Source organism: Palaemon carinicauda, chromosome 8, assembly GCF_036898095.1.
Source record: "Palaemon carinicauda isolate YSFRI2023 chromosome 8, ASM3689809v2, whole genome shotgun sequence".
In the NCBI taxonomy this organism is placed as follows: domain Eukaryota; kingdom Metazoa; phylum Arthropoda; class Malacostraca; order Decapoda; family Palaemonidae; genus Palaemon; species Palaemon carinicauda.
The window spans coordinates 117505118-117522617 of NC_090732.1; the positions used below are offsets into that span (position 1 = coordinate 117505118).

General features: G+C 33.2%; 1 long non-coding RNA gene across 1 annotated transcript in view; it reads right to left on the reverse strand.

Moving 5' to 3' along the window:
- Nucleotides 1-17500, reverse strand: part of LOC137644953 (uncharacterized) — a 332594-nt gene that overhangs the window by 125000 nt on the left and 190094 nt on the right. Inside the window, exon 3 of the long non-coding RNA XR_011045239.1 lies at nucleotides 13444-15149. This is a non-coding gene — a long non-coding RNA (uncharacterized lncRNA). The remainder of the gene's footprint in view (nucleotides 1-13443; nucleotides 15150-17500) is intronic.

The window sequence follows — 17500 nt, forward strand, 5'->3', positions numbered from 1 at the left end:
TAACTAGTTTAGCTTTTCGATCTCGTGAGATTAAAGCTCTGTTGATGGACCTTGATGCTTATGGAGGTGTAGACCCAAATGGTATTTTTCCTTTGTTTTTTATAAAGACAGCAGATTTCTTAGCTCCAAAGTTATCTGTTATTTTGCGCAAGTTAGCAAGAAGAGGAGCTTTTAGCACTAGTTGGAGAATTGGTAATGTTACTCCTCTATGTAAATGTGTTTGTGGTAGCTCAAGTCCCACTGATTACCGCCCAATTTCCATAACTCCCATATTATCTAAAGTTTTTGAACGTCTTCTGACAAAACGTCTTAATAGGTTTGCTGAAGGTAATCATCTACTCCCTAGTTTGCAATTTGGTTTTCGTAAAGGCCTTGGAGCATGTGATGCCCTTCTTACAATCTCCAATGCTGTACAGAAATCCCTTGATTGTGGTCGGGAAGTTCGTATGATTGGCCTTGATTTTAGTGCTGCCTTTGACCGTGTTAATCATGAGGCCCTTGTTTTCAAACTGAAACAGTTGGGAGTGGGTGGGTCGTTTCTTAGCATTATTACTGATTTTTTAAGTAATAGATCTCAAAGAGTTGTTGTTGATGGGCACCATAGTGATTATAGGAATGTGATATCCGGTGTTCCACAGGGTAGTGTTCTTGGCCCATTACTTTTCATACTATATACACATGACATGTGGTTTGGCCTAGAAAACAAGCTTGTTGCATATGCAGATGATGCTACTCTCTTTGCATCAATTCCATCCCCTGAATGTAGATCTAGGGTTGGTGAATCCCTTAATAGAGATTTAGCTAGAATTAGTGCATGGTGCAAATTATGGGGTATGAAGTTGAATCCTAACAAAACTCAAAGTATGATTGTAAGTAGGTCAAGGACGGTGGTTCCTCAACATCCGGATCTCAGTATTGATAATGTTTCTTTAAATATGTATGACTCTTTCAAAATTTTAGGTGTGATTCTCGACAGTAAATTTACTTTAGGAAACATATAAGGTCTGTGTCTTCTTCAATTTCACAAAAAATAGGCTTATTGAGAAAGTCTTTCAAGATTTTCGGTGATCAATCTATTCTGAAGAAGTGTTTTAATTCTTTCATTCTACCTTGTTTTGAGTATTGTTCTCCTGTCTGGTCTTCAGCTGCTGATTCTCATCTTAATTTGTTGGACAGAAACTTACGGTCTATTAAATTTCTTATTCCTGATCTAGATATTAATCTCTGGCACCGTCGTTCAATTAGTTCATTATGTATGTTGCATAAGATTTTTCACAACTCTGACCATCCTTTACATTCAGATCTCCCTGGACAATTCTATCCTGTTCGTAATACTAGGCAGGCAGTTAATTCTAATAGCCAGGCCTTCTCCATCACGAGGCTCAATACTACGCAGTACTCTAGAAGTTTTATTCCAGCTGTGACCAAGTTGTGGAATGATCTTCCTAATCGGGTGGTTGAATCAGTAGAACTTCAAAAGTTCAAAGTTGGAGCAAATGCTTTTTTGTTGACCAGGCGGACATAGTCTTTTTATAGTTTATTTATGACATATTTGTTTTTGATGTTGATAGTTTATTATATGACATGTCTATTTTGACGTTGTTTCTTATTTTAGAATGATTTATTGTTAATTTGTTCTCTTCATTTATTTATTTCCTTATTTCCTTTCCTCACTGGGCTATTTTTCCCTGTTGGAGCCCCTGGGCTTATAGCATCTTGCTTTTCCAACTAGGGTTGTAGCTTGGATAGTAATAATAATAATAATAAAAAGAATTTTTTTTTCTTTTTAAACTACTACACAATTTTTTTTTTTATCAATGTCTTAAATACACTATCAAATTCAGTGATACCCTAGTTTCAGATTTTCTCACAAATATCTAATTTTTCAACTTCGCATCACAAAGATATATGAAATGTCGAAACGAGAACATTATGAATTGATTAATGATTCATTGAAAATTCACCAGTGCTGCAACTCAATTATGTTCAACACTTGGTCAATCTAAAGCCTAACATTGAACTGTGAGTCATTAAAGAAGGATAATTATGCCTACATCTATCTAGTTATATATATATATATATATATATATATATATATATATATATACATATATATATATATATATATATATATATATATATATATATATATATATATATATATATATATATAAATATATATTCACACACACATACATATATATATATATACATATATATATATATATATATATATATATATATATATATATATATATATATTTATATATATATATATTATGTTTATATATATATATATATATATTCACACACACATACATATATATATACACATATATATATATTTATATATATATATATATATATATATATATATATATATATATATATATATATATATATATATATATATATATATATATATATGCAAAAAAAGAAAAACTTGGATACGAGAGCAAACTACAGCAGATTATATTCTAACACGTAAGAAAAAGAAATGGACATGGACTTATAATGAGAATGAGAGATAATAGACAAACGTTAAGATTAACAGAACGGGTCGCTAGAGATTACAAAAGAAGCAGGGGAGGGAAAAGAAGAGGAGGGATTGACGAACTAAGAAAATTTGAGGGTATAAACTAGCATTGAAAGACTATAAAGACGCGAGTGGAAGGACATATCTGAGGGCTTTGTTCTACAGTGGACTTGTGACGGCTGAATATATATATATATATATATATATATATATATATATATATATATATATATATATATATATATATATATATATATATATATATGAAGTCGAATATCTACTTGCAACTGAATCTCTCTCTCTCTCTCTCTCTCTCTCTCTTTCTCTCTCTCTCTCTCTCTCTCTCTCTCTCTCTCTCTCTCTCTCTCTCTCTCTCTCTCTAAATGTCAAAAGCCAGTGGCAAAGTCGACAAATAAAATACCCCGTAACTCAGTATAAGTTATTGACAGTTCGGCAGCAAACGGAAAAACGTGAATTAAACAATTATCCTGGGAATCGACAGTCTGGCAGAGGCGAAAAAAATGTTAGGCGAGTATGACAGTTGTTTATTCACGCCGAATGTTGTGTTGACACCTGCGCTATACAGAATTAAGAAAACATATCCATAGCACAGTATTAACATGACTTTCTGAGAGAGAGAGAGAGAGAGAGAGAGAGAGAGAGAGAGAGAGAGAGAGAGAGAGAGAGAGAGAGAGAGAGAATACTATTGTCGGTATGAATTCAAACAAGTTAGGATCTCATGAAAACCAAGAAAAATAAGTTAACTTAAACTACTTCTAATCCAAAACCATTCTTTACTTCTTTTACGAACTGAAGGCCAAACTGCACACGCCCCAAAATGAAGATAAACAAGAGGGCCGTAAGCAATTCCTCCTGAAACTAAAACAATTACGACATAATACCACATGAAAGGGTGGAAAAGTTACAAACACATAAACCTTAAAATGCCATCCCAGGCAGAGCAAACAAAATCTCTTTATGTCAAACCATTATAACGAGTGCGGGAGCTTAACCGCGTCAGGAAGGAAAAGTGAAGTTCTAAGAGGCGAGGTAAATAGAGCGTGTATACCGATCCATCTGTTTGTAGTTGATATATAGACCGCACCTTCAAGTCAAGACCACACACAAACACCTAACGTTTGTGATAGTTGTTCCTTGCATGGAAGATCAAGCATGAACACTTATACAGAAGTAACTGATACTCATCTAGGGAGAATCGCATATAAACATGTGAAAGTAAAATTGAGACAAACACAAATACATTAATATTGATTGACCAACTTCCCAGGGAAAACTATGCACATACACTCCCAAGACTAAAACTCTTAACACATGTATTCTCCTGCACATGAAAAACCCTGCAGAAACAATTGTGAAACAGCTTTATCTAAAAAAAAAAAAGTTAAGAAAAAAAAATCCATACACAACCATACCAATATGTGACTGTTGGAATCCTTAAAAAGAACACAAACTTATAAACATTTAGTTTCTGCACTTAGTATTGATGTACCCTACCCAACTGGAAACATAAACCACGTTATTTGTTGCACTTTGCAGGAAGTATCATCCAAGGACACAAATGCACATGTGAGTGTTACTATTCTTTGGATAATCTTTTTTTTTTTTTTTTAAGTGGCAGTGCAACAGAAGTAAACTGTACCTTCCGTTATATATAAAAAAAAATATTCAAAAAAATGCTTTAGACAACATGAGACGAAAAAAAAGGCTTTTTCTTCTCCCATGAGAAATCACACTTCTGTATGCTTATCTAAATATGTCTGTGAATTATGATAACTAATCTTTTTCTTAATCAGGGAGGGTAAATTTTACATAATAAGTCATTTCTAGTGTATACATAAAGAGGAATAAATAAGAAAAAAAAATAAATAAAAGAGTTAAGTGAGAGAGAAAGATTTCGTGACAAGAATGGAGTAGTTCGGTACTTGAAAGCCCTGCTGTCTCTAAAACTGTCAATAACAAACTGTGGCTCACAGGAGATACATTGCATTGCCGTTTCTCTCGAAAACAGTTTATGTTGTTGTAGTCAGTTACGCTGTCATCAATTTAAATTTACTTCCTCTCTCTCTCTCTCTCTCTCTCTCTCTCTCTCTCTCTCTCTCTCTCTCTCTCTCTCTCTCTCGTAAAACACATACACTTGCGCACACATACACACATCCATACAACAAATCATATCTTATGTGTCTGTATACATCTAATTACCTTACTAACGTTGAATATATTTTTCTTTCTCGGCACTGGAAAATCATAAGTCTCATGTCCCAGCACACCTTGTATCTTAGCGAAACAACGTTTATTAAGAGCACTATAATCCACATAAGAACCTATGAGAACACTTAGCTTTAATTGTGTAAGTGAACACCAAAAGAGCCTGGTGAGTTGTTTCATACGAACTTACTCAGCAAATCCGGTTTCAGTACCTGGCTACCTCGATGTAGGAGGTCAAACAAGGTCATAATAAACTGGAGCAAAACTGACCTGATTAGTTTGGATAAGAACTCTTTGCAGCAATCTTTCCCCTAAACGTGCATACTTTAAGGACAGTAATGATAACTTAGTGAAATAAGCGCCATTAGATGTTGTTGCCATTCACGATTCTGCTGTTTAAAAAATTAATCTACAACAAATTTGCAGACTTAATTCAATAAGGTAATGCTTGAGAAGCCATTCAAAGATATATATATATATATATATATATATATATATATATATATATATATATATATATATATATATATATATATATATATATATATATATATAAAAATGTTATAAGAAAGTCACACTATGTTTAGTATCGCAAATTTGCTATCTATTGCAAAAAAATAAATCTTTGACATTGGTTCGCAGCAACTAGCCTAGTTATAGCCTTCATAAGACAAACTTTGTCTAGTGCCACAGCTTAAATGGGAATATTAAAAATCAGGAAGACATGAAACTGGTGAATGGAAAGACTCCAAACGAAAAGTGATCAGGGACGGGTTTTCTTATTTAGAAAAATAATCCGAGAGGTTCTGTCTCAAGAGGTCTTTCGTCTAGAGATTAAATATACTTCGACTGCCACTCGATACAGACACGTGCATCAATCTAGTATAATTAGACGTCGAAATCGGTACAGTTAAAAATTACGTTCGACACAATCTTGAAAATAATAATAAAAAAATTATATTCAAAACAAAAAGGTGCGGTATCTTTATACTGCTCTTACTGCTTTTGAAAAAGATACTCTACGGGTAATATATATATAGTTTATTTATCATTTTAGGCGCCAAACCTCAGGGAAGCTTCTGAAACTATCGCCTTCCAGTATACTTGTATAAGGATAAAAGTATACTAGAAGGCGGTATCTAGGATCGAGCGTTCAGACAACACTTTAAAACCCTAGGGCAAAGACGTGCCTCGCCAACTCTCTCTTATACTACTACAATGTTGGTAGTATATAATAATACTATGAAATATAAAAATAGCATAAAAGTGAGAATAGTACTTTGGATCGGGATGTAAGCTTCGTACACTACGCAGGAAAGTTAGCATTTTACCAGAGGTAATTCTAGATAAATTGCATCAAGGGAAAAGACCTCGAAAATATTATTCAGTTCAGAAACTTGGAACATAAGGATGACTTGGGAAGACCCTCCAGAGAGAAATGAAAGGGCATATTTATACGCAAGTTTTGAATAACAGCAAAAGTACGAATATACAATACTGTCACCAGGGAAGGAATGGGTGTTAGAAATTGTGTTAACAGTATAACCATGCATATATTCTTTAATGTCATCTCTATTACACTCGTTTTCTATGCCCTCACAGTCATTTAACACGTCAAAATTAATATTACCTCACCTTCCAAACTTCCAGACAATAATATAATCGTTTGTGAAAATACGAGTTATGTTTTTTAAGAGTTCATATATGCATTTGTGCCATTCAAAGAGAGAGAGAGAGAGAGAGAGAGAGAGAGAGAGAGAGAGAGAGAGAGAGAGAGAGAGAGAGAGAGAGAGAGAGAGAGAGAGAGACAATGTTCATACTCTAGACTAGCTAGAGCAAATTTAGCCCCTGTTTTTATCTAGTAGGCGAAGCACGGAGAGGTAGGAGAGAGTATTGTAGCACTAAGACCTCAACCACTCTTCCCTTCCTACACGTCTTTTTATGATTTATTAAGACTGCTACACGCGTTATTTTGAATGCAAGCAGTCTGTATATGTGATTTAACCAGGGTGAAACAAAGGTAATCAAGTGCACAGCAATCCTCCGCCAAGACGATTTAACCGCGAACAGAAAATATCGCTACTATATTGCATCAAATATTATCAGCAGAATGAAACTATATCCAGTTCTGTTAACTCGATTCTTAATCTATAAATGTATAAAAATGATAAATTTGAGCCTGACTTAATTTTCCTTATCATCAGGATACACGAAAAATATGCCACAAATATGTAACCTGTTAAAAAGCATTAAGACGAAACAAATTATTAGATTTTAAATTTTACTTAACAGTACATTGATCAAAACTTTACGAATTATCAGATCAATTCATTGATATTATATGGAGGTCAAAAATATACAGCCTGTCATGAAGCAATTAAGCAACCAACCCCACAAAAAATATAACTTTTGATTATGAGTTATCAATTATTCTAATATACTAATATAATAAAAATTTATGGCGGCCTAAGAAACCCTTTAAAACTCAAGGTACTGACCATGGATATATAACTGGATAATGTAAACGAGAAAATATTTTGTAGTTTATCAATACGAAAAGGTTGATACAAATATGAAGTCTACTGTGACCTATGACCATCACTTTTAACCTCTGATCGGCTTCCGCCAAAAATAAAGGTCATTTAATCAATATTTTTCATCAAATTTCATAGACACCCATTTATTGGTCAGCACACAATTTTCTGAACTAACTATTGACTAATTTCACCTAATAGTTTTTATTTCTAGTCACTGAACGAAATACGTTCCCCACATTTCATTAAAAACACTAATGGTATTTCTTTTAATCCTTTAATCCTAAAAACAGACAAACAAATAAATGGATGAGAAGTCAAAAGAATTGGGGAAAAAATGTTACACATACATAACTATATATATATATATATATATATATATATATATATATATATATATATATATATATATATATATATATATATATATATATACAGTATATATATATATATATATATATATATATATATAAAACCTTCTCTTGGCAGCGGGGTTTAAAAGAAAAAAAAAGCAATACTGTCAACGAAAGTACCAAATAATGATTAGAAACTATGCACGAACAGCCTATGATAGATATGATATTATAATATCCAAGATATACCTTCATAAGATAACTCCGAATTGGAGATCGTTACAGTCAAGGGCTTTATGCAAGTAAAGTTGCTGTAGCTATTGGATATCGAACACTCACAAGCAATAAGTGAGGAGTATATGTTTTAGAGAACATAACAAACAATCATTTTTTTAAAAGAAAACTTCTTTATTTGCATACATTAATATAAAAATTGATGGAGAAACACAAAAGAAATAGGCAATTCTAAGGAGAAATTAAATCCCGTAGCAAACCGATTAAAATGACTTCAAATGTTACAATATATTTACGAAGGAAAAAAAAATATTTCTTTTATGATCCTCCATAACTGTTCATTCTTTATTGCTTTCTTCAAGTAATAATTTTCCCATTTTCCATTTACCTTTCGATTCGTTATCACTTACACTTTCAACCTTTTCTGTAAAACAATCATTCTAGAAAGAAAATCGTATTTGAATGCAATTAGTCAGCTTACAAAAATCACTTACGCAATACGGTCTACCGTTAAAAGCCTTCCGGTATAATTATTTTTTTCTTTTTACCAAACCCCTAGCTTTTCATAGGCAATAACTTGATTTAAAGTTGCTATCACCATGAGAATGATATGGGACCTTTCAAATTCACTTCAAGCTCTTCTTTCAAAGTAATAACCAAATTTGTCTTTAAATACAGCCCATGAACCTATTTTGAACATGTAAAGAAAAGAAATTTCCCATAAAATGACGTAAATATACAAATGACATATTTAGAAACACTAAATGTCGTCTTGATCATGAAAAAAACTTCTTTAGACATTATTGACATCATACGTCACAATAAAGGATTCTAATCTATCACGATCTCGCGTATAAACGTAGATATTTCAATTACTTACCTTTGGATGTCAATACAATTTTTACTGAAGGAAGTAGAAATATAATAAAACCTGTTACATAAAAAGAATAGTAGAAAGAACAAGGGAAAATACAACAATAAGATACATTTTATCCGTTAACCTGAAAGAATAAGTTAATATTAAACATGTACACCTCTGGTTGTTAAACCACTTCAAGGAGGGGCAAGAACGACATAAATTTTTATTTTGGGAGAGTACAGAGATTTCAGTACTTGATATAAATCAATCCGTACAATCTCTTTTATGATAGATTTTAGAAAAAGGGCAATTTTAAAATGTACAAATTAATTTAATTGGTTACGATCCCCTAACACTAGCTCTAATTCAGATAAGGAACTTTGATATCGGTATCCTTTTTGGTTAAAATGCAATATATTAAAACTCAAATAAGCTGCAATGGGGCAACCATGTCAAGATTAAAAATCCCCATAAATATCATCTATCGCGATAAGATCTTCAAATAAATTCTAAACAGATTTTGGAGTATTTTTCCATGCATCGCCAAAGTTTCTCATAAATGAAGGCAACCTTTTAAACAGATATAAACTCTATGAGACCAGATGAAAAGATTTTTAACCCCCCCCCCAAAAAAAAGTTAAAATTTGAAAAAATGAAGAAAAGAAAACATCTGTCCATTTCTGCATCTGGAAAAAAACGAGAAAATAAAGACAAGAGTCGTAAAAAGCACGCCACACACGGCATATGTAAATGCCATTAAGCCAAAGAGAATTCATAGCATTAGGTCTTGACTCCCATGTCAAAACAGTTGAGTGTTTTATTTAGATAATATAAAATGTTCCTTCAGTACCTAAAATTAAATGAATTAAAGAGCACTAGAATTATATACCACAAATGTCACCCGCTGGTTAGAACTAACAAGTTACATCTATGTGCGTGTCATAATACAAACACGACAACAGAGACAAATCAATTAAAAATACATAACCCGATTGGGACTGACAAGGAAGGAGGGAAATCTACATATGAATGGCTATCCATAATATCACAAGAGGAGATTTTCCTCCCTCTCTCAAGATATCATCAACTTTACTTAGTTATGTATAGGCAACATGCAACATTAATGTAAAATAATACCACACAAGATAACATGCTCTTCAACCCAAAAATATATATTAATTATATGGATTGCTGGTCATTCAAGATGCGGCAAGGCCAAACATGTCATGTATTCTATTCTGCTTTTGTCTTCATTAGTTCCATAAAGGCCAGCTAACACGACCAGTGTGTGTTTACATTTTAGATGTAAGCTGATAATAATTCCAAGATTATTTTTAGGAAGCACAAATCCCGATTTAAATGAGACGGATTAGTCCCCCACTAGAGAAGAGAAAAAAAAAAAACTACTGGGTAATATTAGATTCCAAAACGCGACCTTTAGGTATTCAATATATTACTCGACTTAAATCAACGACACTTTCATCTCGAAAATTACTCAAATTAAAACAAACAATTACACCGGAAACTTTAGAGACAAATTAAGTTGCCAATATGTCTTTGACACGTGAATTTCCCAGCCACTGTCTGAGAATTTCTTAAGCTATATTTTACACATGAATAATTAAAACTTGACATGAAATACTGTAATATTACTTACTCATGATAAAAATAACTCATACAACAAATTTCGATAATTTTCTCAGTATATGAAGCACTAACCTCGCCAGTATATTTAGTTTTGAACTAATCTAAAAATTCACAAATGAATCACATTAATAAATATGAGTGTACTATACTAATCAAGCAGTCAAGCAAATATGACTGACAAAGATAAGGGCAAAATAATGGTGAATCCAGCACCACTGTTTCTTTTATATCAAGCGAATGACGAACATCCATATAACCTGCGCCAATAACAGCATTAGCATAAAGCAAGCTCCTTTGGTAGGAATGTTTCACCAGGGTGAATAGAATATAAAAGAGGAGGAGGAGGAGGAGCAGAAAGAGGGACTAGGTAGAATAAAGGAGAAGAATGGCAAAGTGGAAGAAAAAATAAGAGAACTAAAAGCAAAGGGGAAGTAAGAGTACGAGAGGATCAAGTTATATAATGGAACAGCTGTCTGAAGTGGCGTTTCAGATAATAATTGATAATTCTCTTCTGAAGTTTAATAACAATTATTTTATTAGGTTCAAGTGGTTTTACTTCGAGTCCTTAATCTTTCTCATAATATTATTGAATACTTTTTCGAGGCATCGTTAGTCTGAAACAAAAAACTAAGGACACAGCTCATGTTCAAAGAAAGGTTGAAGGTATAACAGCCTAAACAATTTCTACCTTTCATAATAAATAACAAAAGGCGAAAAGGTACAAATAAGGAAGGTGTGCCGGGAAAGTTCAAAGCTAGAGTTGATTTTATTTTTTTCAGTTAGTGAGACGTCTTTTGAAGGTTGTTGTGGTAATGAAGTGGGAGTTTCGGTAACGTTAAAGCAAGGATGGTGGAATTGCTATGGAATGACCGGCATTATTCTAAAATATGCTTGCAGTTACTAAGGTATGTTAGGATATACAGGATACGCCTGGAATGATTGTTCAATTGACCCTCTGAGATTCCGAGATTGGAGAGGAGAGGGGTATTGGGAGGGGTAAAAAGTTATCAGAGACTAATCACACTGATCATATATAGGAAAAGAATTATATGTCTTCTATAGTTCACGGTAAATGTTTTTTCATGGTATAATGGTGATTATGGTGTCATTTGGAGTAACGATGAAGCCCTGAACTACAAAGAAATGCTTGTATTAGGTATAAAAGACGTTTGAAATGCCTTCATGATTTACAAAAAATCTGGTTATCAAACATTATTACGTTAACAACTAAAAATTAAAATGGATATTACATACTTAAAAAATAATCAACAAGGCATTTACGAGTCACTGAGTATTGCATATAAGGTCAAGATTTGTGAGTAAGTATTCACTATTATATTCTTAATGCTAGATGTGTTTTTTTTTTTTTTTTATGTTCCTGTCGTTACAGCAACTGAGTTTGATATTCCAAAGAGCTATACTAAAGCTATACTAAGATCTTATGATTTACTATGGAATGTCTTCGGAATAAGGAATGAGTTTTTTTAGTGGGGATTCTATAGAAACCAGTGCTTGGCAAAACATGTTTACTAATGTCAGTTCTTTAAGGTTCTAGCGAAAAGGAAGGAGGGTGTATAGCTGTCGATAAGGGAGAAAAAATAAGAGAAAGCAAAATAGTCGAAAACTTAACTTTAGTATTAGAAAATTGAAGAAATGAGTAAAATTCTAAATTGTAATTATTCTTTTCAGAAACGAGCATTTCTACTACTACTACTACTACTACTACTACTACTACTACTACTACTACTACTACTACTACTACTACTACTACTACTACTACTACTACTATTTCAAATTTTGCAATTGCTACTATTACTTCTAATCAACTAATACTTGAAATATAAATATCATAAAGCAGAGCTGCTTATAAATACTACCTTAAGGTTACGCTTCTTTAAAATCTAAAATCAAGTACAACGCATATAAAAATTATCTTATATATATATATATATATATATATATATATATATATATATACATACATATATATATATATACATATATATATACATACATATATATATATACACACACACATATATATATATATATATATATATATATATATATATATATATATATATATATATATATATATATATATATATATATATATATATATATATAATATATAAATGCAATATAATCAAGTGATTATTCGTTTTCGATAGACAGGTGTATTTCTGTGAACAACATTTATACCGATGATTCGCGATAGATTCAAAATCTATGAAAAGCTCTTTACGACTGAGGAGTGGAGGAAGGTATTCTGGACCACGGGTCAACGATCAGACCTTCGTCACAAAAAGGTCATCATGTCATGTCCTGTGTGACTTGAGCTTATTCGTTGGATATTTGCTTTACGGAGACGTAAGGATACATCGGGATGCTTAAATGAGAGGGTGGGGGGAGGGGGGGGGGGGGGTCCGAAGGGAGTACTACACCTCAGGTCCAGAAATCATCTCCAATATTGTTCACGCAACATATTTATTCCTATGGAGACGATAGCCTAACAGCTCGTTTCATAGCAATCGACCTCTAACTCTATCAATGTATTCTTATAGAACTAATTCCATCTATATTACAATGCATCAAAAAAATTTACACTAGGAGAGAACATAAATCCAAAAAGATTTATAATACCCCATTGAAAAACTAAGTGTTGAATAAGAAGAACAGTAAATAAAAGATTATTTTGATTCTTAATTTATGCATTGCGGAGAGAGAGAGAGAGAGAGAGAGAGAGAGAGAGAGAGAGAGAGAGAGAGAGAGAGAGAGAGAGAATATCCATGCAAGGGTCATGGGGAATGAAAAGCGGAGGGGCATTACTCTAAGCCAGGAGTCAAAGCAAAAGGTTACAGGTGGACAGGATATCTAGAAGGATTTTTCAGAGAATCTCGCCATAACTTAGTATGAGAGAGAGAGAGAGAGAGAGAGAGAGAGAGAGAGAGAGAGGGGGGGGGGGTAAAAAAAGAAAGGCAGAAGGAAGAGAAAAAGGGGCAGGATAAAGCATGCATGCACAAAACACACACACAACACAACACTTGAGGCAACCTTACATGGAGCGGCCATGGTGGTGGTGAAGGGTGGGAGGAGGCGACACGGGGGGTGAGGAGGGGTGTACCACCCGTGCAGTTGCTGGTGGTGGTGTGCTGCTGGTGGAAGGTGAGGCTGTTGCTGCACACTGATACGCTGCTGCTGCTGTTGCTGCTGCTGCTGCTGTGGGGGCCTCACGCTGTTGCCTCCCACACCGCTGCCCGCCCACCCGTGGCCACTGCCCGCAGCACCCCACCCGGACCACCACACCGTCACGGTCAATCCGAACTCGGGTACAAATGCCCACTAAACACTGACAGCTGAGAATCGGTGGAAAGGGAGGGCCAACACCAATGGGTAGAGAAAAGGGGGAGAAAAAAATAAGAGAAATCGAAGAACGTAAATATGGAAACGTAAGTAAAGTCCAGAAATTGAACAAACTATAAGATATATTGAATAAAATAAGAATTGAACCGAAAGAAATTATGATAATTTGACAAATAAATTGGGTGTTTCTTCTGCTGATATCTTTGAAATCAGCAGTAGATATCGTTTAATAAAAAAAATGCTAACATATATCTCATGCAACTCACACTACACTGATAATGAAAAACAAAGGTGACAAATTCGTAATCAAACGACGTTCGCGGATGAGAGAAACACTGAAGTTGTCTGAAGGCGATAAAAGGAACAGGTACAAACTTCAGACGTGTTCAACGACGCGTATTTCGATGCTTTACTTAATGATATTCACTAAATGCAATCTACACGAAGAAAGAAAATTACTTTCTACGAGATGTGAATCTGCCGTGCTTAGATTACCTTATGTATACTGCGAATTATGTATATAATAGATCAAGGGAAAAATGGATTACTGTGCTACTGTACATCAAAACGAGGTGCATCTATTACACCTTTTCATAAATTGATAATATGAACCGAAAATATATATATATATGTGATACAGATGTTGATTATGTTTAGATATATAGGTTGAATACGCTATAGATACTGGTTTATATATAGTATAGACTAAAATGGCAAACTACGAAAATGAATCCTATATTATGTAGGTATACAGTACTGCAAGGGACCTGTTGAGATGGCTTGCTATAGAATGCCAAAGAAATATGTTTACTTCAAAAGTCGCTCTGCAATTATGACATTAGTTACGGAAAGGAAAGCCTTGTGCCAAACAGTTTCTCTATAGATTCGTGAGAATGTGAAATGGGCTTATGTCAGGCGTAAAAATATAAATCTAAGATATATATTTATTCGAATATATATTTCTTGCTTTTCTGAAAATACTTCATAACACTGAAATCGTAATGTTTGGTGTTTTCACGTGCCAATAATGAAATGAAAAAGATATAAAAATTAAACGAACAAAATGAAACAAATGTTAAGTGACAGTTCACAAAGGGAATTTACGAAGATAAAAAAATAATAAGAGACAGAGATCCACAACAATAGAAAATGGGGAACAGTAGAAAGACAAAAATAGATGCAACACCGATAATAATAAAACAAAGGGCAGGAGCTGCAGCACAAATGTCAAGTAGGCAGGAGGCAGCTGTAGTGGCAGGAGACACCAAGAGAGAACTGGAGATGGGGATGAGGGCAGGTGTTAGGGAAGGCAGCTGCAGACAGATAGGGCAGGTGGGCAACACAGATGCAACACTGGACACGTCACCACCTAAGCACCACATTCCACAGCTACATACCTGCAAAGAAAAGAAAAGATATCATTAGTAAACAATCATAACTTTGAGGAGGAAATGTGTACAAAACATTAAAAGGATAATGAAACAACTTTCAGAAAAAAAAACTCAAACTGATCAATATATATTTAAAATTAAGGATCTTCTTAATTACATTTGTGTAAGAAATATTTGATAGTTTCCAAAAGGATCTTAAATCAAAATGATTGAAGGTTAGCGATCGTAGTGTTAAAAACCCTGAAGAATTTAAACTAACAGTAAGTGAAGTATCTTTGTTTTCATATCGAGATATTCTAGAATGATCGTGACTCATCAAGATTATATATCAAAATAGAGTTTTAATATAATTTGAATATGACAATCAGAACTCATAAATGAATTTACTCTACGAAAAGTATAAACAAGAAATAATCCTTCACATGAAAACAAATAAATAAACTGCCATCCATAAATAATAGCACTGAACATCAAATCTGTATTTTATTGCATAATCATTACACAACATTTTCAATTACGAATTAAATCTTGCCAGTTCTTATAATTCAACAGACATGCGTCCCCACTGACGTTGCATCCAAGTACATAAGTCTTAAAAGAACAGTGTTCTCTTTTCATTGTCACACTAAGGTTGGAGAACAATCATTATACTCGCCCCCCCCCCGTATAAGCTAAAAAAAAAAAAAAAAAAAAAAAACATTAGCTTTGCCAATCATAAAAAATACCCTCAGAATTTATGACTATTGAAGTGAAATAACCTTGAAAAGAGCGTGGGTTAGATAAAAAAAAAAAGTAATGTCAATTGTTAGTAAAAAAAAAATGAAAAAACAAAATTGGTAAAACATTGTGGTTTATATACACCCACAACAGACCTGAATATTTGATTATTGAAAACACATCTTTTCAGGGTTTTCTGTACAAAGAAAGCAAACAGATGCTCCTTTCTCCATATTACTTGGATTAAAAAGAGGCTAATCATATGGAGAATCGAGCAGATTCTAGAACGCTCCCTTTATCTTTTCATTCTTTCAATACATTTTTACGGGAACATTATTATAGATTTGTTTTTCTAATAATGATAATAATAACAATACAGGATAATGATCAGAAAAAAGGAATATAGCATATTTGCTGAGCCAGAAATAGTAAATGACCTCTATGTCTATTGTTCCAAAAAGAAAAAATATCTAATAGCCTTACTTTATAGGTCAGAGATAAAAGGACCCTAATAGTTACTAATAACAAAGGCCAAAAAAGAGCTGCCATAATGGCTTACACACACACACAACACACACACACACACAAAAAAAAAAAAATCGTAGGCCTACTACAACTGCTGAAGGAGAAATAATCGTATGTATTTAATATGTTGCTCATAAATAAATAGAAATTTTCCATGACTTTTATACATAAACTGCAATAAATAAGTAAACTGCTAAAGCGTCAGTGTGGTTGGCAGAAAGACAAGAGAAACTTAATTTGTTATAACTGGTGCTATTGTTATAACATTCTTTATCAATGATTTTTCATGACTTTTCAATCATAACTTAGCCATCTGATATTCCTAAAAATAGTTATTTTCTCGAGCGCAAATACAAACTTCCTAACACTTTCGCGTATATTCGTCCGGTATCAGAAAAATTCTAAAGACCTATTTTACCAGTAAACACATAAAATTTTCATATATATAACACTTCACATATAATTGATTCACATATAATTATTTTTTTTTTTCTGTAAAACCAAAGGCTGTTGGTGGATATTGCAATAATTGCACACACCTAAAGACTATGCACAAGTAATAAAGAATAGGAAGTTTTAGTTGCTTTGGGACAATTTAATGTCCATTAATGTTTATATTAAACACATTTCATCTGCAGGAAACCTTTGTTGTTGCCAAACGAGAAGTTGAATTACAACTGAATTTGATGTGCCCTAGGAATCAGAAGCCGTAAGACACTCATTGGTGCATTGCATATTATGTTAACCAAGACAAGTCAACATTTCATATAAAGACCGGTTAATTAGAAATGATCAATAATAATTTACCTTAAATTGTTATGAACACACGGACAGGATACGCAAGAAAGACTGTACACATTTGATAACCCTCTTCTTAATCACGAAACAAGTTACGTCTATGAGTTCTGATTACAGGATCATTAAATTTTGCATTAGTTAATCATTCTTGCCTAGCCTTACTGAACATTTTCAATTTGCCTACCTTAATTCACGTCAGCGTAATGAAATATAATTTATAGAGAATTACACTCAATTACATTTCTGATGTGCAATTGCCCCTTTTGTTTATGCTCGTACGTTATTAAATTTATGGCAATGGAGGAAGCAAGGCACAA